The sequence below is a fragment of the Ambystoma mexicanum genome, chromosome 1q (genome assembly GCF_040938575.1).
Source record: "Ambystoma mexicanum isolate Mex_15411 chromosome 1q, UKY_AmexF1_1, whole genome shotgun sequence".
Lineage (NCBI taxonomy): Eukaryota > Metazoa > Chordata > Amphibia > Caudata > Ambystomatidae > Ambystoma > Ambystoma mexicanum.
The window spans coordinates 1,162,564,960-1,162,591,394 of NC_090922.1; the positions used below are offsets into that span (position 1 = coordinate 1,162,564,960).

Below are 26,435 nucleotides of genomic sequence, written 5' to 3' on the forward strand. Positions count from 1 at the left end.
TAGAGCCTAGGAAGCTAGCCTTTCCACCCATTTTCAAAACACATAAAAGCAGACAGTCAGGACAGATAGGGACATTCAATTCCATTTGCTGCGGAGCATGCTGCCGGACCATACCACATCCAGAGATCCAGACTTCAAATCCATCAATCTCCAGAGAAAGCTGTGCAGAAAGATCCAGAAGCAGTGATGTACCCAGAGAGAGCAGAGCTGACCCAGACCACTGTTAGCAGAACCAGAGAGCTGACCCAGATCACTGTGAAGTGCCGAGACCAGACCAGAGTCCAGTCTAAAACCTGACCAGATCCGTGGCGAGGCCCATTCTATTTCTAAATATATTGTGAGTACCTAGCAGAACTGTGCAGAACCAATCTCTTAGTTAAAATAATATAATTCAATCTATTTTAATCTAACCAGAACTGTCTCCTAGAAGTTATACCTTGTCACTTTGCTAAACTGTCACTTGTCACTTTGAATTTTAACATTCCAAATCCGAAAAACGACCTTTCTTTAATCGCTCATATCTCCATGACCGTTTGTCCTAGAGACTTGCAGTAACTTTCCTCTGAAAGCTGGGAATCTTGGCCTTTCAACCCCCGATACTTTTGCCGCAATCGCGAAAAACGCACGTGCGAATTTTACCACGATTTGAAAATTCCTCCACGTATGAAATCAGCAGCTTCTTGCTAGAACTGTTAGAAAATCGTTTGCAACCTGCCAATCATTCCTAGAACATTGCTAAAGTAAGCCTGAACTAATTTAAACCAACTAATCCTCAGCCTGAACCTCTAGAGGGAATTAAAAGCATTTTAGCATATTTTTCACTTCATTGCCAGCACATATAAAAGCATTTTGGGCCTGTGTTTCAAACTTCTGTAGTCTAAGCTTGCTGGGGTGAACTGAATTACATTTGATTGCATTTCTGAGAACTGTGTGCTTTCCTTCCATTTCCTTGCATTGCAAAAAGGGGGGGGAGTGGATTTCCAGAGAAAAGTGATTACATTGTTTTGGTGAAATCATATTGAGTATCTTCTGTACTGCATTTTCATTCAACATTGCATCCATCTGAACTTATATAAAGCATTCTCTACCGCCTTATTCTTCTGTTCCTATTCACAAGTGTGCCAGTGCCAGACTATCCATTATTGATTACTGCTCAGATTAAGTGTCATATTCAATTATTAAATTATTATAAAGTGTGATATATATATATCTATTGTTTAAATTATCAAATAAACCTTTTAACTTGCAAAACAGAACTACTTCTTGGCTGAGTGGGGTCAGGGGGATTCCAAGAGAGGGGTGTTATATAGGGGTAGTCATCCAGAACGCATGAACTGGACATAAAGATATATCAACAAGGGTTTCCATTCAGTATCCCAGACTAGGCATTGACTTAGCTGTAGTGTTGAATTGAATCCTCTTACAAATTGGGGGCTCGTGCCGGACGTTTGGATTAGATCTATCACTTGTGCAGATTAATACAGCGTGCCAGCTGACCAGATACACATATCCGGTCGGAGCACACGCTGTGTTACGCTGTAAAGCACTCCTCAAAGGAACGCTCTAAGGAAAAGGTCTGTTTTGCAAAAATATAATATAAACTTCTGTAAGTCAGGAAGGAACTCAAATCTCTAGAATGACGACCTTAGTAGACATGAAAATAGCCAGAGAGCACTTCTTACATAAGTTATTTGTGAGAGGTGAGTGGACTCATCAGGACCAGACGGTCTGGTTGCAAGCAATCGTACCCCAGATCACGGAAACAGGGTCAGATATATGGAGAGACCAGGGTCCCTTACATGTGGCCCTGAGTGAACTATATATGTCCTCTAAGGCCAAGGATGAGCACAACAAGATTGCCAGGGTAGCAGCATATTTATATTTACATATGGGAGCCATGCAGGACAAATGTGCTGAAGGCCAAGATTTGGCGAGTAGGCAACTGCTGGCATTACAGAAGGTCCAATCTGACCTGGTCTCTTCTGAGCAGAGGCTGCAGGGGAGCCAGAAGTCAGAAAATGAGAGTAGACAGCACATCATTAAAATAAAGAAGGATATAGACATCCTGCAACAGGAAAAGGCTGACCAGGATACCAGATTTCTGGCCTTGCAGAAGGAGTACCAAGAAGGTTTGGACTCCCTACTGCAGAGCCAGAAAAAGCTGGAGCAACAGTTAGACTTCAATAGGGTATGTGCTGAGCAGGTAGTCACCCTGCAAAGCCACCTAGATAGGGAGAAGGCAGAGAGCAATAAACTGATTCTGAAAGACCTGGATGCCCAGGCAGAGTTTGATCAGGAGCGCCAGAAAGCTGGTGCCTTCCAAAGGCAAAGGGACGACCTGGCGGCACAGATGCAGGCTCTTAGTCAGGAAAGGGACGCCTTAGGCCAGGAAGTCTGCCATTTAAAAAGAAAAACAGAAGAAAATCACTTGGCCCTCCAGGGGCTGGGTGACCTCCAAAAAGAACGCCAGAACTTGTTAGAACACACCAGGAGGGTGGAGGATGCTCTGGCAAGAAAGGAGCAGGCCAATAGGGACACAGCTCAGGAGGTAACCCTCCTGCAGCAAAGACTGGCCCAGTGCTCCAGGACCAATCAGGAGGCACAGAGAGAGAATGAGGCTCTCTGCCAGCCCAATGATAGACTCCAACAACAGGTAGCGATGCAGGAGAGACTGATAGAGTCTAGTAAGGCCTTAACTGAGGAGCCGAAGGCACAGGCTCTTGCATTGCAACAGGGAGCAGGGGTGGATAGAGACCAAGATCGCTGGGAAAAGGAAACTCCTGGGCATAACCTCAGGAGCCCTAGTACCAGAGACCTTTATCTCTCTCAGTCCCTCGACTCTGCCACCCCCATGTCCCCTGGCGCACATGAGCACCGGGCCACAGGGATGGCAGATTACTATCCAGCCAGAAGCATGGGGCTCATAGGCCAGTACCTCCCAGGAATGGATGGGCGGGCAGCCGGGTATGGGCACCCAAGCACAGTGCAATTTAGTGGGGAACCCCAGGAGAATAGGCCCATTAAGGGCATCCTGAAAACCTCTGCCCAGTTAGGTCAGTGGGGGGGGTACCCATCAAATCCTGGCAGCAAAGAGGAATCTGAAGACTCCTCTGAACGGTACAGGACACAGAAGACCAGGTCCCCACATTCTGCCAGCCATTCCCAGGCTCGCAGAATCCGGGAAAACCTGGAAGATCAGACAGGAACCTCTGGGAGCAGTGCCTCTGAGTCAGAGGACGAATGGACAAGGGTTACCCGGACCAAAAGGGCCAATAAGACAAAAAGGGCTTTGCTTAAGGACCCCTTAAAGCAGATTAAGGCAATCAGGAGCGTCATCACGCCTTATCATAAGAACGCCAAGTATTCTGTTTGGGAGCACTTAGAGTTGTTTGAGCAAATGATGGAGACTTTCCATTTGAAAGACAGCCAAAGCTGTATTCAATATGTAAAGTGGACCTTCTCCCCGGAATACTCCAGTTTCTTTGCGGGGCTGGAGGACCAAAATCATTTAAGGTGGTCCACCTATAGGGCGGTCATATTAAAACATTTTTCTGTTCACAGAAATCCCCAAGAGGCTCGCAAGGCAGCCTACAATTTGCAGTGTGGGGAGGATCAGGCCCCACAAGAGTTTGTGCAAGAACTGAAACGTGCCTTTGCGCAGACCACCAGAAGGGTGCGCACAGACAGCAGAGAATTTGTTAATACTTTTTTCCATGCCTTGCCCAAATACATCATGACCCAGCTCGTGAGAGATTTTCATGAGAAAAGATCTTTAGAATGGGTCATTGAACAAGCCACCCGCATCTACGAGGTGCAGAAACCGGTGGAAAACAAAACCAGCCCAAAAACCCCAAAACTAACAACACCCCTGCTGCTGCCAAGGTGGCAGAGGTAAAGGTCACCCCCGTTTTAGATTTGGAGATGGGGGGGGCCTAAAAACCTACCTGCACCTAATAATGCTAGGCCCAGAAGGTCCTCGGGCCAGTCACAGACAGGGAGCCAGGGAGGCAGCCCCACAAATGGGGTCCCTCGCTCTCCTGATTATGTAAGCCCCTGTTACAAGGGTAATTGACCCATCCTGGGTTATGTGTGGACTCCTCCAGCCCAAGGGGGGGATCCAGCCAAGCACCTAACCCAGGGAAGTTCCCTCCCAACTTCCCACAGGAGGGCAGAAATTCTCCAAATCCTGGGCAGAACTTTTTCCCCAGGTATCCACCCAATTTCCAGCCCCAAAATCCTGCACCCTTCTTTCCCCAATTCCCTGAGCCCAGACAACCGAATCCGGGAGAGGGGAGGCCAAGGGTGGAGGGGTATCCAAATCTTCCCAACCAGGGGTACTACCAAAGAAGGGATAGCTACCCTTCCCGGGATCAGCCCAGGGGAGAAAACAGGGCCCCGTATCAGCCTGAGCGGGTTTCCCAGTTAGAGCGCCAGGTTCAAAACATGGCGCGGGATCTGGGTCACATACTGAGGGCTCAGCAGAACCCTCAGATCGGCATGCCGGCGCAGAACGCACCCAACTCTGGACCTGGTGCTCCAGAACAATGACGGGGGCAGCACCCCGATAACTCACCGGTTCCCAGGGAGGAGGCACAAAGGGAAGGGGGGTGTAAAGCCTTGGAGGAAGCTTCCTTCCTCACTTGTAAACAACCCCTGGACACCCAGGAACCGGAAACAAAATCTCTTGCCCCTGAAAGTCTGCCTCCTAAGGAGCAGAGGAGGGGTAGGAGAAACAAAAGACCCAAACAGACTCAGTTTGAGGAGGAGGTACATATCTTCCAATTTGAGGGAGAGGGATCCTCAGAGGATCCTGGGAAAAGGATCTTCTCCTTCAGAGAGGGGGGAACTCCTCCCAAAGAAAAATGGGTCCCTAGGGATGCCAATCCATACTGGGGAGATGTGGAGACTGAGCTACCGCCGCCCACCATCTCATCCCAGAACCAACAGCAAGAAAATCCCCTGGTTCAAACCCATCCTGATGACTGCCTCCCAAAAGGGGGGGTGGCCCGGAACCGGAGCAAGGGGAACCCACAATGGCTCTGATCTCCAGTTGCCAATTTTTTCTTTCAGATTCCCAAGGCTCTCCACAGAATTCTGCCCAAATCTCTTCGCTAGCGATGTCCAAAACCAGAAAGTTAGCCCACCAGTTGTCCAAAAATGTGCATTATCTGTGCCCCATTGAGAAGAAGGAGGGAAGATACTATGCCCCGGTACAAGTACAGGGGCAGGGTACGATTTCAGCGCTGGTGGACACGAGATCTCAAGCTACCCTTCTGTCCAGAAGGGCCTTTGATGAACTGAATGCAGGAAGGGGAGGGAATTACCAAATTCCTCTCACCTCACTTCCTGGACAACTCCAGAACTTTGACGGGAAGGAAATTCCCGTTGAGGGGACTGCAGACTTGGACATTAAAATTGGGCGACACAAGTTGAAACACCCGGTCATAGTTGTGACTCCAGAGGGCACCCCTTGTTTAGTAGGGAATGACCTCCTGAGAAGGTTGTCACCCCTAATAGATTGCGTAAACAAGGCCCTCTGGACCCAGACTAGCCGACCCATAAAATTAAAACAGAGTGTCAACCATGTTAGTTTAAACGGCACCTGCCACATGGTTGAACAAAAATCTGACCAAGTAGAATTTCACTTCCAGAATAGCCAAATTCCAGACGTGACAGTAATAGCCGTAGGACAACAGACTGGTGATGGGGGGTCCTCTCTATTTCTGAAAATCAACCTTCCTTCCAGTTTAAGGTGGTATTCCACACTGGAAGGAAACACCCTGAAATTCTTTCCTAATCCACAATCAGAAACTCACACTCCTATAGTCCAGAAAGATGTGAAATCAGCTCAGAGCCTGGCTGATATTCAGCAAATTGGAGAGCAGTTGTTCATCCCTGTTCAGTTAAATGATGGGAAGGACTCTGTTCTCGCTCGAGTGTGCGTGAACAATGGTAAGAGCTTCATCAGCGAAGCCATGTTCCGCCAACTCCCAAAAGATCCAGCCATTCCCACCTTCAAACTGATAGACAAATGGGAAATGGACATGGAAGTGCCTAATTCCAAACATCTCCTGCCAAGCAGGTGTATGCTCAAAATTTCCATTGGCAACAAGAGCATAGTCCACAATTGTTGGGTCGTGCGAGACGTCACAGCCGCTTTTTACTTAGGCAGTGACATTCTCAATCGCGTTGCCATTAGTTTGGACCTAATAAACTTCAAAGCTTGGTCCCGATTAGCGGATAATCCCATGGGCTTTGATGATCCAGAAAAAGCATTTAGGTCAGCTCAATTGCTACCTTATGCAGTTGAAATTCAGATCAAAGAGGAAGTCACCATCCCAGAAAGGACCCGACAATTCTCCCTGGAAGTGAAAGCTAAAAGAGGACAACATTTGAAAAACCCTGATGCTTACATACATCTAAACGCTTCTCTCCAACAGCAAGGGTTGGGGGTAAACCCAACTCCACTAGTCAACATAGAACATGACACCATTCTAATAGAGGTGGATAACAGCGACTTAAAGAGTATTACTCTAGCCGCAGGCACCACTATTGGAATGGCGGTTGATGACCGTCATTTTTCCATCGATTTAGGTAATGAACTGTTAGGGCCAATCCCCAAGGACTGCTTTGACAGTGACAGTGATGACAATACAACACCAGACAGGATTTTTACCCGGCATGGGGGGAACTTCCTGGTGTACACTTCTTGCCCTTATGGTAAGGAAGATGTGACTTGTGACTTCAGGAGGGATGAGGTGCTTTTCCAAGTCCATGAGGGCTGCTTTTCCCACCTGAAGCCTCCAGTCCAAATCAGCACTCTGACCAGGGACTTCTCCACCCAGCTGGAGGAGGCCGCTGAGATAGCCAAACCAGAAGTCTTTCCAGGCTTCAGGCAGATGGTGGAAGAGAGAGTCAACCTAGCTGATGCCTGTGTGACTCTGGAACAGAAGCAAAAGTTGAAACAAGTCTTCTTGGATTTCCAAGATCTCTTTGCGGTAGACTCATATGACTGTGGTCGCACCGACATCCACACAACAACAATCCCCAATGACCCTGGAATAACTCCAGTGTTTGTGAAGCAATATCATTTGCCTCTCGCATCAATGGAGTCCCTTACTGAAATAATTAAGAACCTTGAGTCCCGGGGAATAATCCGTCCAGTCCATCGCACCTTCAATAATCCGGTGCTGGGAATATTGAAGCCAAACGGCCAGTTGAGACTCTGCGCCGACCTCAGGGAGCTCAACAAACGGGTCCATACTTCCGATGGCCTCTGCCCTACATTGACCAAGGGCTGGCCCAGATCCAGGGGTCACAGGTATTCACTGCAATAGACCTGACCAATAGATACTGGACTGTGCCTGTCAGTAGGGAGGACCAATACAAGCTGGCTTTTACCTTTGGGTGCCAGCAGTACACATGGACCCGGACTCTCTTCGGATTCCTCAACTCCGGCAATGAATTCAACATTTTCCTACATAATGCCATGCCCGACCTGGGTGCAAGGGGTAACCTGGCTTATGTAGATGATGTCCTCATCAAAAGTTCATCTGTGGACGAACACATAGCGGAGATCCGTTATGTTCTGACCCAGTTGAGGGCCGCCAGAGCAAAACTTTCCTTTCAGAAAGCACAGTGGTGTCGAACCCGTGTTAATTTCTTGGGGCATGAGATTACTCCTCAGGGTCTCTGTCCCCAGGAAAAGAAAGTGGAAGCCCTCCAAAAATTGAAAGACCCCACAACTCTGCGGGAACTAAGGAGCCTCCTTGGACTGACTAATTACAGCAGAAAGTTCATTGAGGGCTACGCAGAGATCACCAGACCCCTGATTCATCTCCTGAAAGGGGGGGTCAAGTGGGAATGGGGTCCAGAACAAGCTGAGGCAGTAAAACAACTCAAAAGAAGCCTCTTAAAAGCGCCTTGCCTAGCATACCCTGTCAGAAACAAGGAGTTCTTCCTGGAGACGGGGTTCTCTAATACATGCTTGACAGCAGTATTATACCAAAAGCATGACAAGGTCAATAAAGTAATCTCCTATGCGAGCAAAACTTTATCCTCTGTGGAGGAAAAATTCAACGATTGTGAGAAGGCACTCCTGGCAACGGTGTGGGCATTGAAGAATTACCGCCCGTTTATCCAGGGGGAACACATCATAGTGGAGACTCCACACCAGCCTCTGCAATATCTCCAAAATGACAGAATCCGGGCCGGAAATGTGAGTAATTCCCGAATTACTTCCTGGATTCTGTCAATGCAAGGCTTTCCTGTGGAGGTCAGATATGGCCAAAACAAGAAGAGTCCCCTCGCGCAAGGTCTGGCTGACTTGCATGATTGTGCCAGAGAAAACTGTCTCGAGGACGAAAGTCTAAAAATCAAGGACAACATGGAGGCATACCTTAATTCCCCCCACAAAGTCTTTGAAGAAGACAAGTGTGAGGGAATGCCCACTGTTTATGTGGATGGATGCTCTTACCATGTTGACAACGACGGGGAGAAAGAACTGGTGGCTGGCGTAGGGAATGCATGGGTGAAGGAGTTTCCAGAACCCTCCGCTGGATACAAAATTGGTCCCCGAAGTAGTCAGGTGGCAGAATTGATGGCTGTGCATCAAGCCATCCTCACTGCTGTCCAACATCAACTCCACGAACTGGTCATAATCACAGATTCTGATTATGTACGGAAGGGGTTCGTGGAGCACCTGGTTAATTGGAAAACCAGAGGCATGTTATGTGCTAACAACAAACCCTTGAAACATGGGAAGTTGATCCAAAACATTGATGATCTGGTCACCTTGAATGAGATGACCATCTATTGGAAGAAGATCAAGGGTCATTCCAAAGTAGAGGGACCAGACAAAACTGGAAATGACTTAGCTGATCAGCTGGCCAAAACCGGGGCCGTCCAAGGGGATCTAATTGAGATTGAGTCCCTGATGGGGGAGATCCAGGTCACTGCTATCACTAGGTCCAAGACAAATGCTCACAACGACCTTTCAATTGCACAATGGAGTAAGGAGACCCCTGATGCTGATTTGATTACCGCTCAGAAGGGGGATCCAATAATTGGTAAGTTTTACCAACACCTTGAGGACCCTGAGAACTTTCCCCTGACGGATACCGATTATATTGGGAAAGAGGACCTAAGAGTGTTGATGAAATGTCCAAAAATGTTCCGAATCCAAGACGGTTTGCTGGTAAGGAAATCCAAAGCTGGCTACGATCAGTGGGTGGTTCCTACATCATTCCGAAGCCTGATGTTAAGTCACGCCCATGATGCGGCCACCGCCGGTCATAGAGGGTTTCACACAACATTGGAAATCTTAAGAGAGGTTGCATACTGGCCACACATGGGCCAGGACCTGAACCAATATTTGAAGGGTTGTCTTGTGTGTGCACAATTTCAGCCAACATCCCTCACACACCACGCGCCTCTCCAAAAGCGGGGGATGACACTGCCATGGTCAGATTTACAAATCGACTTTGTAGGCCCCGTGATTCGCTCTGCTAGGGGGAATAAGTACATGTTGACTGTGACATGCTTGTTTACCAAGTGGGTGGAATGTCTCCTAGCCCCAAATTGCAAGGCAGAAACTGCAGCTGCCCTGATGATTAACCACATCTTTTCCCGTTTCGGTCTACCTCAAAAGATTGAGTCAGACAGGGGTAGCCACTTCACCAGTGAAGTAATGACAAAGATATGGGAGATACTGGGAGTCAAAAGGAAGTTGCATATTGCTTACCGGCCAGCTTCTTCTGGGGCAGTAGAGAGATATAACCGAACCATTGTGAGCATATTAAAGAAGTTTGTGGCAGATTCTGGGCCAAATTGGGATATCCGATTACCTCTGGTCCTAATGGCCATCAGATCTACCCCTTCATCTGCAACCAAAATATCACCATTTGAGTTGATGACGGGGCGCAAGATGGTGCTTCCTCAGCATTTGCTCTACAGGACCCAAGAGCAGACCCTAATAAATGCCTCCACAACTCATGAGTATGTGGAGAATTTAAGGAAACACCTTCAACATGCTTTTGCCTATGCTGAGCGGAATCTAGAAAGATCAGCTGAGAGTATGAAGACCCACTATGACCTGAAAACTTCCAGGAAGGAATATCAGGTGGGGGACCGGGTCTATCTATACAATTTCCAAAGGAACCAGGCCAAACATTTTTGCCTACATGGAAGGGACCCTTTGAGATTATAGACAAAATCTCCCCTGTGGCCTACAAGATCTGCATTTCCAAAGGCGGTTTGGCAGAGGGGGAAGACAAGTGGGTCCACATAAAACAGTTGAAGTGTTGCCATCCCAGGCACACTCTGCAACAACTGGAGGAATCCTCTGGAATCCTAGAGGGTACTGTCTCAGATTAATTCAGTTCTAACTTAAAATATCCTACATATCGCCTATCAAATTCTGAGTTTCTCAATGTGGGTGTTTTCGTTTTTGAATGCAAAAAGAAATGTGCATGTCCATATGTTTTGACTATAAATTTATATGCCACCCCACTATATCAAGGGTGGGGGAAAAATGTCTATGAATAGGTATTGCCGCTCTTCCTTTGTCGTCCTAGGAGAAAGAAAACCTGGAGACGGGCCAAGGAGGACGATCCGGAGACCGGGAGCAGAGACGCAAGGGGCCCAGTGTACCGCCCAATACTCCCAACAGGACCGGCGAGGAGAACCGATCGATCTGACCAGATGGAGGAAAAGATGCTGAACTGTGCCATCTATTGGAAGAAGATGAGGAAACATCCCAGGTCTTGCGAGTCCCATCAGTGAAACAGAATGGCCATCGCAAGAGGGGGGCTTGTGGGATGTTTTTATCCATGCATCCAAGCCCTACCTCAAAACTGTGCAGTACTGACATGGAAAACATCATGATGGCCAGAGATTCCCAGAAAATGCCCAGGGAAGTGCATGAAGAATAGGCTGCCACCCATTTTGCCGATGTTATGGGCACAGAAGGGCACTGCCTAAAACCACCATTGGACTACCCACACAGTAGCCTGAAACCATTGGCAATGCTGATTGCCAAAAGCAACCTAGAATTGTGGGGAATTCATTTTCTTAAACCCCAAAAATGGGTGCATTACCAGTACTCACCACTATCAGAAAGCCGGCGTTTTAAAACAACACCAGACTTTTTTTTGTGTAAAACTGAATAAATGAACCCAAAGCAGGCCAAAGAAAGACTTACTGAGAGGTGGATCCAATGTAAAGTTATATTCTGAAGTGACTTGAAGGTTTATAACAAGACTGGCTGAGCTGTGGATTTCAGCAGTTTAAGTAAATTTGGACTGAAAGACACTAAAAATCTAAATGTTTAAAAGAAATGAGTGACCTACTTTTGAGTGTCACATAGGTTGCAATTGTTTAAATGTCATAGTTTTAAACTTAGAATCAGTATTCCAGCTGCATATTAAAATGGTTAGTTTTATTTGAATGCAGAAAACTGGGTAACTAAAAGTGACATTAGCTGGGGGCTGGCTTAAGGAACTGAATTCTGCCTACCAGCTACCCCCGACAGGAGTTGAGACTTGCACAACAGCTGTGTTCCCAGGCCGAACTGCCTTTTGCTGCTCCCACCAAAAGGGATATGACACTTCTCTGATTGAATTACCTGGGCTCTGCAGGAAATTGAACAAAGCCCTGTCCTGACTCAGGCAAATGTTTTAGTATGGGGGCCGTAAAAGTGGCTTCCTCCTGGAAGGAAAGGGGAGGAGCACTGCCTGTGAGAGCAAGCTGGCTTGGCAGAACTGGAAAAAACAGAAATTCAACCTTGTGCTGGGGGGAAACCACACCCCTGTAGCCAGAATATGGTTTTAGAAAAAGATGAATAACTCATAGTACGGACTTGCCATAATTATTTAAATGATACCATAATTCTTGTGATTTTTCTGCCCACATTTTAAGAGGTTTTTAGAACCGGTGGCATGATCTGGGGCAAACTAGCAGTTAAGAGGGTATTACTTAAAATGTATGCATGTTAAAAATCTGACACTTCATCAAGTAATGTCCATACTCCTTGCGCACATGTGTATAAATTTGGGGTAATGTCCGATATTATGAAACCAGTTAAAAAGTGCAAATGTTGCCATTTCTGAATGCAAGCTCCCAGAAGAGCAGATTTGGACAGGGTATACCTCCTATGATATGTGATGGGTGCATGTAATTTTAAACAAATGTGTACCTGTGCAAATATGTCTTTTGGGTCAAAATATAGATTGTGTGCAATTTGACAGGGGAGTGTCCTATCTGCAATAAATGACATCGCTCTGACACTCCACTTCTTTTCCCCAATCAAGAGAGAAAGGAAAGCTTGGCCAATGACAAGTTGAGAGGGGTAGAGCCTAGGAAGCTAGCCTTTCCACCTATTTTCAAAACACATAAAATCAGACAGTCAGGACAGATAGGGACATTCAATTCCATTTGCTGCGGAGCATGCTGCCGGACCATACCACATCCAGAGATCCAGACTTCAAATCCATCAATCTCCAGAGAAAGCTGTGCAGAAAGATCCAGAAGCAGTGCTGTACCCAGAGAGAGCAGAGCTGACCCAGACCACTGTTAGCAGAACCAGAGAGCTGACCCAGATCACTGTGAAGTGCCGAGACCAGAACAGAGTCCAGTCTAAAACCTGACCAGATCCGTGGCGAGGCCCATTCTATTTCTAAATATATTGTGAGTACCTAGCAGAACTGTGCAGAACCAATCTCTTAGCTAAAATAATATAATTCAATCTATTTTAATCTAACCAGAACTGTCTCCTAGAAGTTGTACCTTGTCATTTTGCAAAACTGTCACTTGTCACTTTGAATTTTAACATTCCAAATCCGAAAAACGACCTTTATTTAATCGCTCATATCTCTGTGACCGTTTGTCCTAGAGACTTGCAGTAACTTTCCTCTGAAAGCTGGGAACCGCATTCCTACCCCCTATACTTTTGCCGCAATCGCGAAAAACGCATGCGCAAATTTTACCGCGATTTGAAAATTCCTCCACGTATGAAATCAGCAGCTTCTTGCTAGAACTGGTAGAAAGTCGTTTGCAACCTGCCAATCATTCCTAGAACATTGCTAAAGTAAGCCTGAACTAATTTAAACCAACTAATCCTCAGCCTGAACCTCTAGAGGGAATTAAAAGCATTTTAGCATATTTTTCACTTCATTGCCAGCACATATAAAAGCATTTTGGGCCTGTGTTTCAAACTTCTGTAGTCTAAGCTTGCTGGGGTGAACTGAATTACATTTGATTGCATTTCTGAGAACTGTGTGCTTTCCTTCCATTTCCTTGCATTGCAAAACGGGGGGGGGGAGTGGATTGCCAAAGAAAAGTGATTACATTGTTTTGGTGAAATCATATTGAGTATCTTCTGTACTGCATTTTCATTCAACATTGCATCCATCTGAACTTATATAAAGCATTCTCTACCGCCTTATTCTTCTGTTCCTATTCACAAGTGTGCCAGTGCCAGACTATCCATTATTGATTACTGCTCAGATTAAGTGTCATATTCAATTATTAAATTATTATAAAGTGTGATATATATATCTATTGTTTAAATTATCAAATAAACCTTTTAACTTGCAAAACAGAACTACTTCTTGGCTCAGTGGGGTCAGGGGGATTCCAAGAGAGGGGTGTTATATAGGGGTAGTCATCCAGAACGCATGAACTGGACATAAAGATATATCAATAAGGGTTTCCATTCAGTATCCCAGACTAGGCATTGACTTAGCTGTAGTGTTGAATTGAATCCTCTTACATACCCTTGGTTTAGTTTAGTATATTACATATTTTTCGTAACTGACCTGTCCACATTCAGTTGGGGGTCAGTGGCTGCATGGCTCCATAGGGACCAATATTCACCTGTCGGTCTGATTGTTAAGAGAGATGTGTTTTTATTCCTATGTGAGCCTTTGTGCTTGGGTTTCAGGTGTCCCCACAGGTTCTCAAATTATATAATAACTTGTGAGGTACACACTTGGTAGTGTTTTTCATACAGGTTGCACACTTTATTTAATATATTCTTCATTCATATCATCAACATATGTTAATTCACTTAGTGTTTGTTCTGTTTTGTTCCACAATCAGCAGTATGACACAAGTTATTTCACTTAGTGTATTCCATTGTGACATTAATGGCGACTTTTTGAGTGATAGATACTTTATTTCTTATACAGAGCATTCATGCCAGTACAAAATGTGTTATTTTTTACAAAAAACATTTGTGTCAACATTTCTTTGCACTTGCTACTGTTTTGCCCTTTCCTGGGCTTTGTCAAGGCACATTCTTTCTTGTTTTGTGAGAGAAAAAACTTCAGTGGTTCTGAGGAGTTAAAGGTAGGAGATGTTTGGTTAGTCTGCGTGCAGGAGGAAGCACCATGTAGTTGTGTTGTGGTTATTTTTTGTGAAAAATAACACATCTCGCACTGGCATGAATGCTCTATATAAGAAAACAGCAGAAGAAGCCAAAATTCTATGAAGGGAAGTGGGTTTGGTGCAACCCCGTAGGGGTATGCTGTTACATGCTCTGGTCCTTTGAGGATCACGCAAATTATTACGGACACCTCAGAGGAATAACTAAGATATGGCAGCCGAGGACAAAAGGGTGGGTGTATCGAGATTTTGTCGACAAGTCGACCAGAGGGGAGACTGAAGAGGGATGGACGAATTCCACCCCTGCTGCCCCTCCCCTTAAAATACATGGCCCGGAAAAAGAACCGAAGATACGACAATTGCCCATACTATTTTGGACCAATCCTAGTGCTCCTATGATAGACAAGTATGTCGAGAGGCACCCACTCAGCCAGCCCTACAGCCCAGGAGCAGTGCAAACATTACCTAGAGTGGACGAGGAGCCTCAGAGTGCCACTAAGGCGACTTCAATTGACAGCATTGATTAAAGCACCAAGAAGCCATGCTTGATGTCATTCAAGACACCATGACATAGCAGCATTAGACAGGAAGCACATAGAAAGTAGAAAGTGATACTTCTAATACACCAATGAATACAAAAATGGTGAACAAAATAGATGCCAACAAAAAGCAAGAAACCATCCCGATGTAAGCAATAATAACACTTGAGGAGAAGAGAAATGAAATAGCTAAATCTATTCAACTACACTTTTCTCATAGAAAAATACGTGGTACTGACAAGAACGTAAAAAAGATAGAGGCAAATACACAAGAGGTACAAAAGACTGAAGACTCTAACCAAAATCAAAGTAGATATATGGAAAGCAAAGAAAAAATCCAAAATACAAATATAAATAATTCGGGGTATAGAAGAACACAACCCCTAAATCAAAAATATTATAGCCTAAATCTATGATGCAGAGAACATCTATATGAACAATACACACTTAACAGAGCTTGTGTGATAAGTATTTTGGCTGACATACCGTCTTTGCAAGAACAGATAGAGTTCATAGATGAATATGACTCACCTGTGGTTAAAATCTGGATAAGATGAGGAATGGTCAGAAATATAATCTGGCAAGCGAAATCAGAAATATATAATCTAGGGTTTCTATTGAGTATCCCAGCTGACCAAGAGATGAATACAACAAAGTATATAAATAGTGCAAATATAACTACACAGAATTATTCACAAAGAGTCTCACATAACAACCGGATGGAAAACGAACAACCAGTTCTTGATCCAGTGATGTTCCAAAGAACAATTCAGAATGAATACTAACAACTCACCCCATTAGAATCATGTATCTTAGCTTCCTGGAACACCAGGGGGTATAAACATTTGACAGATGAGAACCTGAGCCCTCTCAATGACTATGATATAGTAGTGTTATAAGAAGTATGGCTCACCACGCCGCCAATCTGGGAAAAGTATACATCTTTCCTGGTTGCTGCAAAACCTCCGGTGAGGGGGCAACCCATGGCAGGTTTATTGGTAGCTGTCAAAACATCTTCAAACCTTATACTCGAACCCTGGGCATCTCCCAACATGTTCCTGCAATTGGTGAAAATAAAATTGGGAACTCAGACTCTCACGCTAATAAATGTGGGGATCAAAGATGAAATCTTTTTAAAAGACCTGATCACTTTATAAGACATGGTCGCACAAGATGCCTTGATAAATTATTTTATGATAGCAGGTGACTTAAATATAACTTGTCTTCCAAAGAAACAGAAAGTGATATCTGCAATAGCACAGCAGTGGATATCCATAATGGATGATAGATTGATGCCTATGGTCAATGGAGCAATAGCAGATGACATCCTACCTGCTAATATTTGGCAGAGAGGAAAACAAACCGCCCTCATAGACTATATCTTTGTCAATACAACACTGTTTTCACAGATAACACACTTTGAAATAAAACCACAATTGTGTAGTGACCATAATTTACTAGCAATAAAGTGGGCATGGCCAAGGCATACAAAACAAAACAATCCATCGAATGCCTACAATTTTGTGGTCTCAAATGGGTGAAACAGACTTAAATGGGATAGACCTGCTTTGAACCAAATGAATGACCTCTTAAACAGCGCAATCAATAGAGAACAAAGTGATAGCAATCTTACCGAAGATTCCTATAGATCAGCCATTGTAAGAAGATTCAATTCAACACTACAGCTAAGTCAATGCCTAGTCTGGGATACTGAATGGAAACCCTTATTTATATATCTGTATGTCCAGTTCATGAGTTCTGGATGACTACCCCTATATAACACCCCTCTCTTAGAATCCCCCTGACCCCACTGAGCCAAGAAGTAGTTCTGTTTTGCAAGTTTAAAAGGTTTATTTGAGAAATAAAACAAAATATAGATACCACGCTTTTATAATAAATTAATAATCAATATCACCCTTATAAATATAATGTTAATCAACAAGGGGTAATCTGACACTAGCACACTTCTTTATAATCAATGAGGAGTTGGTGTAGGATGGATAAAGTAGCAAAAATACTTTTATGATTTCAAGGGAAAAGCAATGAGGAATAAAATGCAGTACAGAAATACTTGAGATGATTTTAGCAAAAGATAATATAATCACTTTTTCTCTGGGAATTCACCCCCCTCCCCTATGCAATGTAAGACATGGAAGTAGATGGAAAGAGGAGAACACAGTTCTCAGGAATGCAATCAAATACAATACGAAATTCAGTTCCCCCCCAGCAAGCTTAGAAAAAACCGGTATGAGTTTTAAAACACCGGCCCAAGTGCTTTGAATGTGGTGGCAAGGAAGTGAAAAATATGCTGAAAATGGTTTTAATTCCCTTTAGGAAGTTCAGGGTGAGTGAGAGATACTTGGGATGAGTTCAGGCTCACTTTAGCAATGATTCAGAGATGGTGATTAAGAGGCCAACAAATTTTTAGCAAGGAAAGAAATGACTGCTGATGGTGGCTGGATTTTTAACCAAATCGCAAATCGCGGTAAAATTCGCGAGTGCGTGAATCGTGATTGCGGAAAAAGTATAAGGGGTAGGAAGTCGGTTCTAGGCTTGTTGGAAAGCTTAGATTCCAAGCTTTCAGAGGAAAGTTTAGCCCAAACGGTTCCAGAGATAAGAACGATTTTGTAAAGGTCGTTTTTCAGATTTAAAGTAAACTCAAAATGACAGGTGAGAGCTTGCAGCTTCAGAATTGACAAGTGACAGTGGTGCAGCTTTACAAAATGACAAGTGACAACTTCTAGGAGGCAGTTCTGGTTAGATTAAAATAGATTGGACTAGATTATTTTAAACTAAGAGCTTATTTCTGTCACAATCTGACCTAAGTACTCACAATATATTTTGGAAGGACTGGACCTCGTCACGGATCTGATCAATCAGGCTAGCGGCACTTCACTGCGATCTGGTCTCTGGGTCTGCGGTTCTGCACGGTCTGGTCTGGTCTGGCACTGGTCTGGTCTGTCCGGATACAGCAGTCTCTGCACGGCTCCTGGATCTCTGCACTGGTCCTAGCAAAAGTTCTTGGCAAGGGATTCAAGCAGCTCGCCCGGCTGTGAGTAGCTTGCAATGATTTGAGGCCTGTTGCAGAGAACTCAGCTTGTGGTTTTAGGCCTCTGATTTAGGTTCTAAAGTATAAGTTCTAGGTTCTGGAGTATGTAGCTGGAGTCAGTCTGGAACTGGTATCTTCTGGATGTTGTGTGGTCGGGCAAAATGCTCCGCAGCAACTGGATTTGAATGTCTCTACCTGTCCCAGCAGTCTCTTTTTATGTGTTTTGAAAATGGGTGTGTGCCTGGGCCTAGCTAAGCCTGCCCCTCTCTACTTGTCATTGGCCCAATTCTCCCCTCTCTCATGATTGGGGGAAGGAAATGTGAGTCAGAGTGATGCTGTAGGTTTTATGGGTCAGAGGATCCTCCCCTGGTCAGTTTTCCCACAAATCTATATTTGATTCAAATACATCCTTCCCAAATATACAATTTGTTGAAATTACATGTGCACATTATATATTCCTTATGGTCCATGCTTGTCCGCCTCTGATCTTCCTGGGGGCTTGCATTCAAAAATGACAACATTTTGCGCTTTTTAACTGGTTTTGCAATATCGGACATTTACCCAAATTTACACACATGTGCGCAAGGAGTATGGACATTAATTGATGAAGTGTCAGATATTTAACCTGCATACATTTAGAGTAACAACCTCTTTTCTGCTCGTAAACCCCCATATCATACCACCGGGTCCTAAAACCTCTTAAAATGTGGGCAGAAAAATCACAAGAAATATGGTATAATTTAGATAATTTTGACAGGTCTGCACCATGAGTTATACATCTTTCTTAAAATCATATTCTGGCCAACAGGGGTGTGTCTTCCCAGGTCACATGGTTGAGAAACCAGTTTGCCCACTTTCTTTAAGCTCAGCCTGTTCTCAGAGGGGCTGCCCCTCCCCGTTACTGCCAAGAGGAAGCCACTTTTACGACGCCCCCAATATAACATCTGCCTGAGTCAAGGAAGGGCTTTGTTCAAAAGGAAGCCATTTACGACCCCCCCAATAAACCATCTGCCTGGGCCCTTAGTTTAGTTTCTTGCAGTCCCCTGGTAATTCAACCAGAGAGTGTGTGACCTCCTTTTGGCAGGGGCAACAGAATGCAGCCAGGCCTGGGAATGCATTTGTTGGGCAAGCCCCCACTCCTGTTGGGGGTAGCTGTCTGGCAGAATTCCAGTTTCCTTAAGCCAGGTTTCAGCTAAAATGTCACTTTTTGTTCCCCAGTTTAAGTCAATACAATTTTTACACATGCAGCTAGAATGCTGATTCTTAGTTCAAAACTATGACATTTTAACAGTTACAAACTATGTGACACTCAAAAGTAGGTCACTCAGTTAATTTAAACATTTCGATTTTGGTGGTTTTAATCCAGTTTCAGTTAGGCTGCTGACATGCATAGCTCAGCCAGTTTTGTTATGAACATTGTTTTGGGCTCTTCATCTTCCCAGATTTTGTATGCACACATACTTCATTCTGCCAGATGTCCGCTGGTGGTCAGTGAGATTTTTAGATGTGTTGCAATGTTTGAAAATAGGCATTTTGAGCTGGCATTCAGAGAAACCAAAGGTAATTTTAAAGCGTTTTTGAGCTAACAGGCACTGCTGTTTTACCTTTGGCACCCATTCCACTCATGGCACCCTGGCCCATCATGCTCGCACTGGTGGGTGGCAAGTTAGGCAGCCATTTTGGTGTACGCACAAACTGCGTTGTTCCCCTGGATTCTGGCGCACATGTGGACTTTTTGGCCATCTTGGATTTTCTAAGACCACAGCACCAAATGTTGCAGCATGATAGCTCAAACGTGGGTCAGGACACCCAACACCATGCATATATGTGGAAGACCAATGAAAATAGCCCATAAGAACAACAAGCAGACACTGCACATATATGATCACAAGCTAGCCCAAAGAAAATCGAGATATCGCGCAGAACAACGTAAATTATTAGCAGATTGCCCAAAAAATATTCTAACGCATTTGCATTTGCTAAAATGTCAGTATAAAAACTGGATTAAGGCAAGAAGGGTCGCCCTATTCCAACGAGATGGAGAACATATGCTGAGTATGATGAAGACCAAAAATGTCAGCTTTAATATGGAAATTACTTAACAAGGCGACAAATGAAACACAGATGAGCATGCATATTCATGCAATTCCAGAGGAAGTCTGGACTGCATATTATAAGACTCTATATGCAGTTCACCCCATGTATAGCAGTAATAATAGTCAAAGATATGATACAAAATACAACCTTCAGTTTGAGATGTAAGATGTGTTATACCATATAATGAGACTAAGTCCGTCCAGAACCAGGCCCAGACGGATTGTCTAATCAAACCATCAAAGCCCATCCTCATGCATGGGCAGACATTTTAATTACCATCTTTCAACAAACAATTGGCTCCCAAACTATCCCATATTCATGGAGAACATTGATTGTTATCCCCATTTAGAAAAAAAGGAACCGAAATGATCCAAAAAATTATCGGCCCATTACTTTACTTGACATTCCTGGCAAAATATTTGCCAGAATCATACTGAAAGAATGTACAAATTGGATTGAATAAACAAAATTACAAGATCCCATTCAGACGGGTTTCAAACCGGGCCTTGGAACTGCTATAAATCTGCACGCTCTCCAGCTTATCAAAGCTCAAGAAAGTCCAAAGAAACAATCGCTATATATAGCATTCAGTAGTTTGTTTGTGCCTACACCTCTTTGCGCCAAATTTCTGATCTGAATGAATCAAAGTACGTAGTCAAGTTTCTTCAAGCATATTTTCTTAATTTATTTGATATATATTCTGCCCATATGGATGACACGTGTTTCGGCGTTTCTTTGACGCCTTTTTCAAATCCGGGCCTTATTGAATGTAATACGAATCTCCCTTTCTTTATTTCCGGGAATTAGTTTTTAGTTGAAGTATATCACGGTAGTTCCAGGGTTAAATCCCACCTACAAAATTCGCCTGCTCATGCCTCAAGCGTCGGGGGTCCCGTTTTGATTCTGACAAATCCTTGTTCATAAAGCATTCATTGACTTTGAGGCTGCATTCGATTCTGTTTTAAGAGAGAAACTGTTTTAAAAGATGGTACGAGATGCGTACCCAATGAACCTTATTTTTTGGGTGAGACAGTTACATACAAACACAAGCATTCAAATTAGACTGTCACAAGACGGCACTCTTACGGACCCATTTCCAACCTTTAGAGGATTAAAGCAAGGGTGTGTTCTGGCGTCGACTTTTCAAAACATTTTTATAGGAGATATTCAGTTTGATTTTGCGGGTGCTAAATCTGCTAAATGGTGTGATGGTCCCGTGGGTGTTTTATGCCGACGACCTAGTGATGTTGGCTAAGACACCGTCGGGACTTCAAGTACTGCTACATCAACTGGGCAAATATGGCACTAAAAATGGCCTAAAAGTGAATGAATCAAAATGCAGGATAATTATTTTTTCTAATTATCAAAGTAAAAAAAATGAAACGTTATATGTCATTGGCAGTGACAAATGAATACAAATACTTGGGAAAAATGATGAGTAATTAACTGCATGACAAAGCATATCACCTTGAAATGAAAAGGAAACTAAATACTGCAATCTCACAAGCCTGAATATTATAAATTCGGGAATTCCTCACTAAAACCGACATTAATCTTTTATAACCAAAAAGTAACACCTATCCTATTATCTTGTGCAGAAACACAAACTTGGTTATCATAAATGTTCTGGACAAGGATCGAAGGAAGTTTTTGGAAATCAGTCTTGGCTCTACCTAAAACAACATCAATGTGCACAATACGTCATGAACTTGGGTTAACATCCCTATATGCCATGTATAAATGGAGGGTCTGTTCCTTATATAGAAAGTATATGCCAAATATGAACTATCAGCTATTGCACACAATATCTGCCTATGTGATTGAAACATCTCACAAAGAAGCGAGAAACTGGAGAACCAGAACACAACAATCTCTGAAATTGGATGATGTACTTGACGAAGATCTAATTACAAACCCTAATGCAGTTAAGTGGAAAATAAGAAAAGAGGACTGGATAAGAACAAGAGACCATTTGTACAAAACGAACCCTGTTTAAAAATCATGATGTTAGGCACAGAAAAGTTGGCATATCTATATTTCCGGATCGACAAATGAGAATGCAATATATGAGATTCAGACTAAACCTATGGTATACACGGAGATCATGTGCACATGGAAAAAAGTAACATCTAGTGAAAGTAATTGTCGGTTTTGTGAAAATCCAGAAGTTGTAGAAATGTAAAACATGTAATATAAGAATGTCCGGCCTTAGCAAACATTAGGACTATGCATTTACTAGGTTTTTTTCAATATCCGGAATTGATGAGATCTGAGATGATATGGAAAGGAATTTCTGATTCACAGAAAGTATCAGTCAATATAGCAGTGATAAAATACCTGATATGTCTGAGACTACATGAGAATGAGAAACAAGAAACAGAGTGACAGCAGAAATGATAATATCATAGTTGCCGAAAGGAAATAAATGTACTCAAGATATAACCCTTTGTATTGTTAGAATGCCCAAGTATGAAGTTTTAAATGTTTAACTGCTCTGTGTTTTCCTATCATGAATCACATATAAATCTTATTGATCAAATTTTGATCTTAGAAGACATGATGTGGAAATCAGAAATGTATATGTGTTTTAGATATGATGGTGACATTTAAAAATGTATATGTGTTTTGTATAAATGTATAATTGTGTGAAAACTATATATGTCTTTAATTTCTTTTTTGTTTTTGAAAGGTTGATTATTCAACCATATCAAGTAAAGCAAATAAAAAGAATAGGGTCTGCTATAGGAGAACTACCACTCAACATCCAATCCCAGATGGCAATAGGTTTTCTGGAGAGGGGCCCAGATTGTGATGTCCTCATGACGAAACGTATGCTCAAAAGTGGCCTGCGAGCCAGAGCTCACTGAGATGTTTCAGATTTCTTGTCTATCCTTGTACTGAACCCTGTTGGTTTTAGATGTAATAAACCAGTTTCAACTGGCTGGGTCTATGTTCCTTTTTGGGGGAAGTTGTTGGGCCTTCCGTGAGTTTGCGAACTCCTAGTAGCCCTCATACCTACCTGGGAGTTCATCCCCAACAACAAATTATTGTTTTTTGGAAAAATACACAATTTAGATAATAAAAACTTTCAATCAAATGGTCGTGCATTACAGATAACTACAATAATTGAACAATTGACTAAACAATCATAACAAAGTGATAAACGAGCTAATGTTCACACATAATCAAGCTGATAGTCAATGTGCTGAGCAATTATTATAAACAAGTAATGAAGCTGATGATCAATAGTAATGAAGCTGTCAGTCTAAAGAGGCTGATGGTCTAATAGTTTAATAGGGCTGATTGTCAACTAGCTGCAATGTTAGTCCCATATCATTAGGATCCCGTCTGTGGCCAAACAATTAGTTTCGAATGAGCAACCCTTGCATAATGGCTTTGTCATTTTCAGGACCTTCAAGAAACTGCACAACCAAAAAAAATGTTTGCCTATGTATGCTGATCCATAGGGTAACATTTATCACATCATGGTCCTAATTTACAGTTACAGTGAAGAACGGGCAGGAGTGATCATAATGGAAGGGACTGATGGACATAGATGAAGGCTGCAGAGAGGAGGAGAGAACAATGATATCCAATGAATTGACATGATTGTGGATAGGTTAGTCGTGGCCTGATGACTCTTTATAGGTACTATGGAGACTCAGGTTGCAAAAACAGTTTGTCAGCAGAGCCCACAGGCCAACAGGCAAGGGGATATTGCAGCCCCATTGGGGCCTCCCTGACTCTAGAGCAGTTGAGGGGCAGCAGAGGGATGCAATATACCCATAGAAATATGAGAAATGTAGCTCTGGAGTCCACAGTCATGTGAATCAGGCTTGAAGACCATGACTTGGAGTCTGTGTGCCACCAGTGACCCACATACCTGTGATAGAGGAAATTAGCTTCAGGATTTAGCAACAACCCAGTCTCAAAGGCTGTTCGGGGAATTGCCATGGTATGAGCAAAGGCCATTTTTATTCAAGCTGTAGCCCATGGAAAGTGGTTGATTATGACGGCTTGGGGGTACCTAGGCAATGGTTGTATTCTGTGCCTTGGAAACTGACCCATTTGGGTGGCTTGGAGGGGCCTAGGGCAGGGCCAAAGCACATGCCCCAGGCAAAGTGACTACTGGCCATAGTTGCAGAACATGTCCATTGCACGCTCGGTGTACCTTGGCGAGCAAGACCTTCCCTGAAGGCTATGTCTTAGCAGAAGTGACCACTGGCCATTGCAGTGGCAAATATGGTTGGTTTTGGATGTCCCAGGCATTGCAGAAGACTATGTTCAAGGAATTGTGCATAATGGACAAGGATGGAAGTAATAGAGCACTGCCAAATGCCATACTCAGGGGGAAAGGTCAGTATGATAGTGTATATGATATAAAACCAGAAGAAAGTCTTTAATTAAAAAAATGTTATGGTTAGGTTTCTGTATACAAATCTTATGATCACTCATAAAACGTTCTTAAAGAGGTTTAATGGTTGCAGAATGCCAACACAAATCACATGGAAGCATCCACACTATGTACAGGTCTTGAGCAACACAAGGGCTAAGTAAAGAAGTAGTATAACATTTGATGTCAAGACGCACATGCAAAAAAAATAGAGTGACTGTAAATATGAAATTGAAGACATGGTTTAAATAAGTACCTCAAGTAAGACTACATTTACTAAGCTCAAACACATAGTGTAAGGACTTAGGCTCTTACATAAACTACTTATTTTGCTTAGTAAATCAAGCCCACACATATATTTGTATTGGAATGATTTATTAAGCTAATAAAATAGTGCAAGTAAAACAAAATTTACCAAGCTCAAAACAATAGTGTAAGTAGACTGAGGGTCTTACTTAAGTTACTTATTTAGCTTAATAAATCAGCACCGTTATGAGCATGATCCGGGACGCAGTGTAAAAAAAAAAAGCTGGGCGATATTGGTGAAAGCCACAAGAATTAAAAAGGGGCAACACAGTCACACAACAAATATGACAATATTTTGTGCAAAATAACACAACGTGCATCCTAGTCTCAAATCGGTGGGGTCAAAAGGGCACATGTGAATTTCATATGTCAACCAAACAGCTAAGTTGCAGCCTATTGTGAGCATATGAAAACGCAAATGTGCTAACCAGTTTCTCAATAGTGGTTCAGCTTCCACAACAAATAGTATTCTGTTCAACCAAAAAAGGGGAATGTTCTTTTTAGCAGCAGTGGCTCGTGAATTTTTTAATTGGAGGAATGTACATTTTTCCCACGCAAAAGCACAAAAGACTGAGGGCCTCATCACAATTTTGGCGGTAATGCAGTGGTTTTCCCGTCGAGCATAAATAACGCTAATGCCAAGCCCCCCAGCGGATAGTCAGATCACAATTTTTCGTGCACGCGCACAGGGACATGACAGTAGCGCAAATAGCGCTCGACGGGTAGAAGCCGTAAATCCGGCGCACCGTGCGCTACCGCCATACTGCGCTAATAGCACACGGGAAACGGGTCACCGCTGGAACATGGAAGTGGCGGCCATCTTGGAAATCACAATCCGTCGGATATCACAGCCCCTGGAAGCCATCCACCCCTGGGAACACTGGATCATGTCACAGGAGCGCACTAGGGCAAGTGTGCCCTGGACAGGGTGAGGAAGCCAAATTTAACAGTAGCGAGCTGGCCGTACTGATGGAGGAGGCTGAGATCCATCATGAAGAGCTGCAGCAGCGCAAAACCAGTGGCCAGCGCCTATCACAGATTTGGCGCAACATCAGCCAAAGGGTAACTGCGGTGGGGTGCGTGCCCCGGGATGGTGAGGATTGCCGCAAGCGCCTCAATGACCTGTGTGTGAGAGTCTGCGGCATCCTCTCACAGCACAGGAGTGCAAGTTGGGGCACTGGAGGAGGGCCACCACAACCCCCACCCGAACTCACACCCTGGGAGGAGAAGATGAGTGCCCTGATTGACATCGGCACCATCGAGGGAATTGGTGGAGCGGAGGCAGGCACTGGCATTGATCCGACTGCAGGTGAGTCCCACCCCAAATGCATGCAACTGAAATTACCACACATGCATACCCTGAGTGAATGAATGTGAAGAAATACGTGTGAGGCACTGCAGACACCCATAAGTGAACCCTTGATCCATTGAACCGTAGTGCTGCCTAGACTACCCTGCACATGCATCAATAGAAGGGGCTGGGGACAGACATCCATAGCCATGGGACAGCTACATAGAGTGTGAGTGTGCAAGAATACACCCTCAGGACCCTGAGCGCAGTGCACCCCAACCCGGCATGTGATGTTGTCACACAAACATTCCCATGCAGTGTACCTCCACACTCACACATCACACCAATCACCACATGGTGACTGAACAAAATGTAAGT

At 43.8% G+C, this 26,435-nt stretch overlaps 1 protein-coding gene across 2 annotated transcripts in view; it reads right to left on the reverse strand.

Annotated features, from left to right (window-relative positions):
• Window positions 1-26,435, reverse strand: part of TNNI3K (TNNI3 interacting kinase) — a 3,214,557-nt gene that overhangs the window by 1,572,475 nt on the left and 1,615,647 nt on the right. The gene's annotated exons all lie outside the window — the stretch shown is intronic.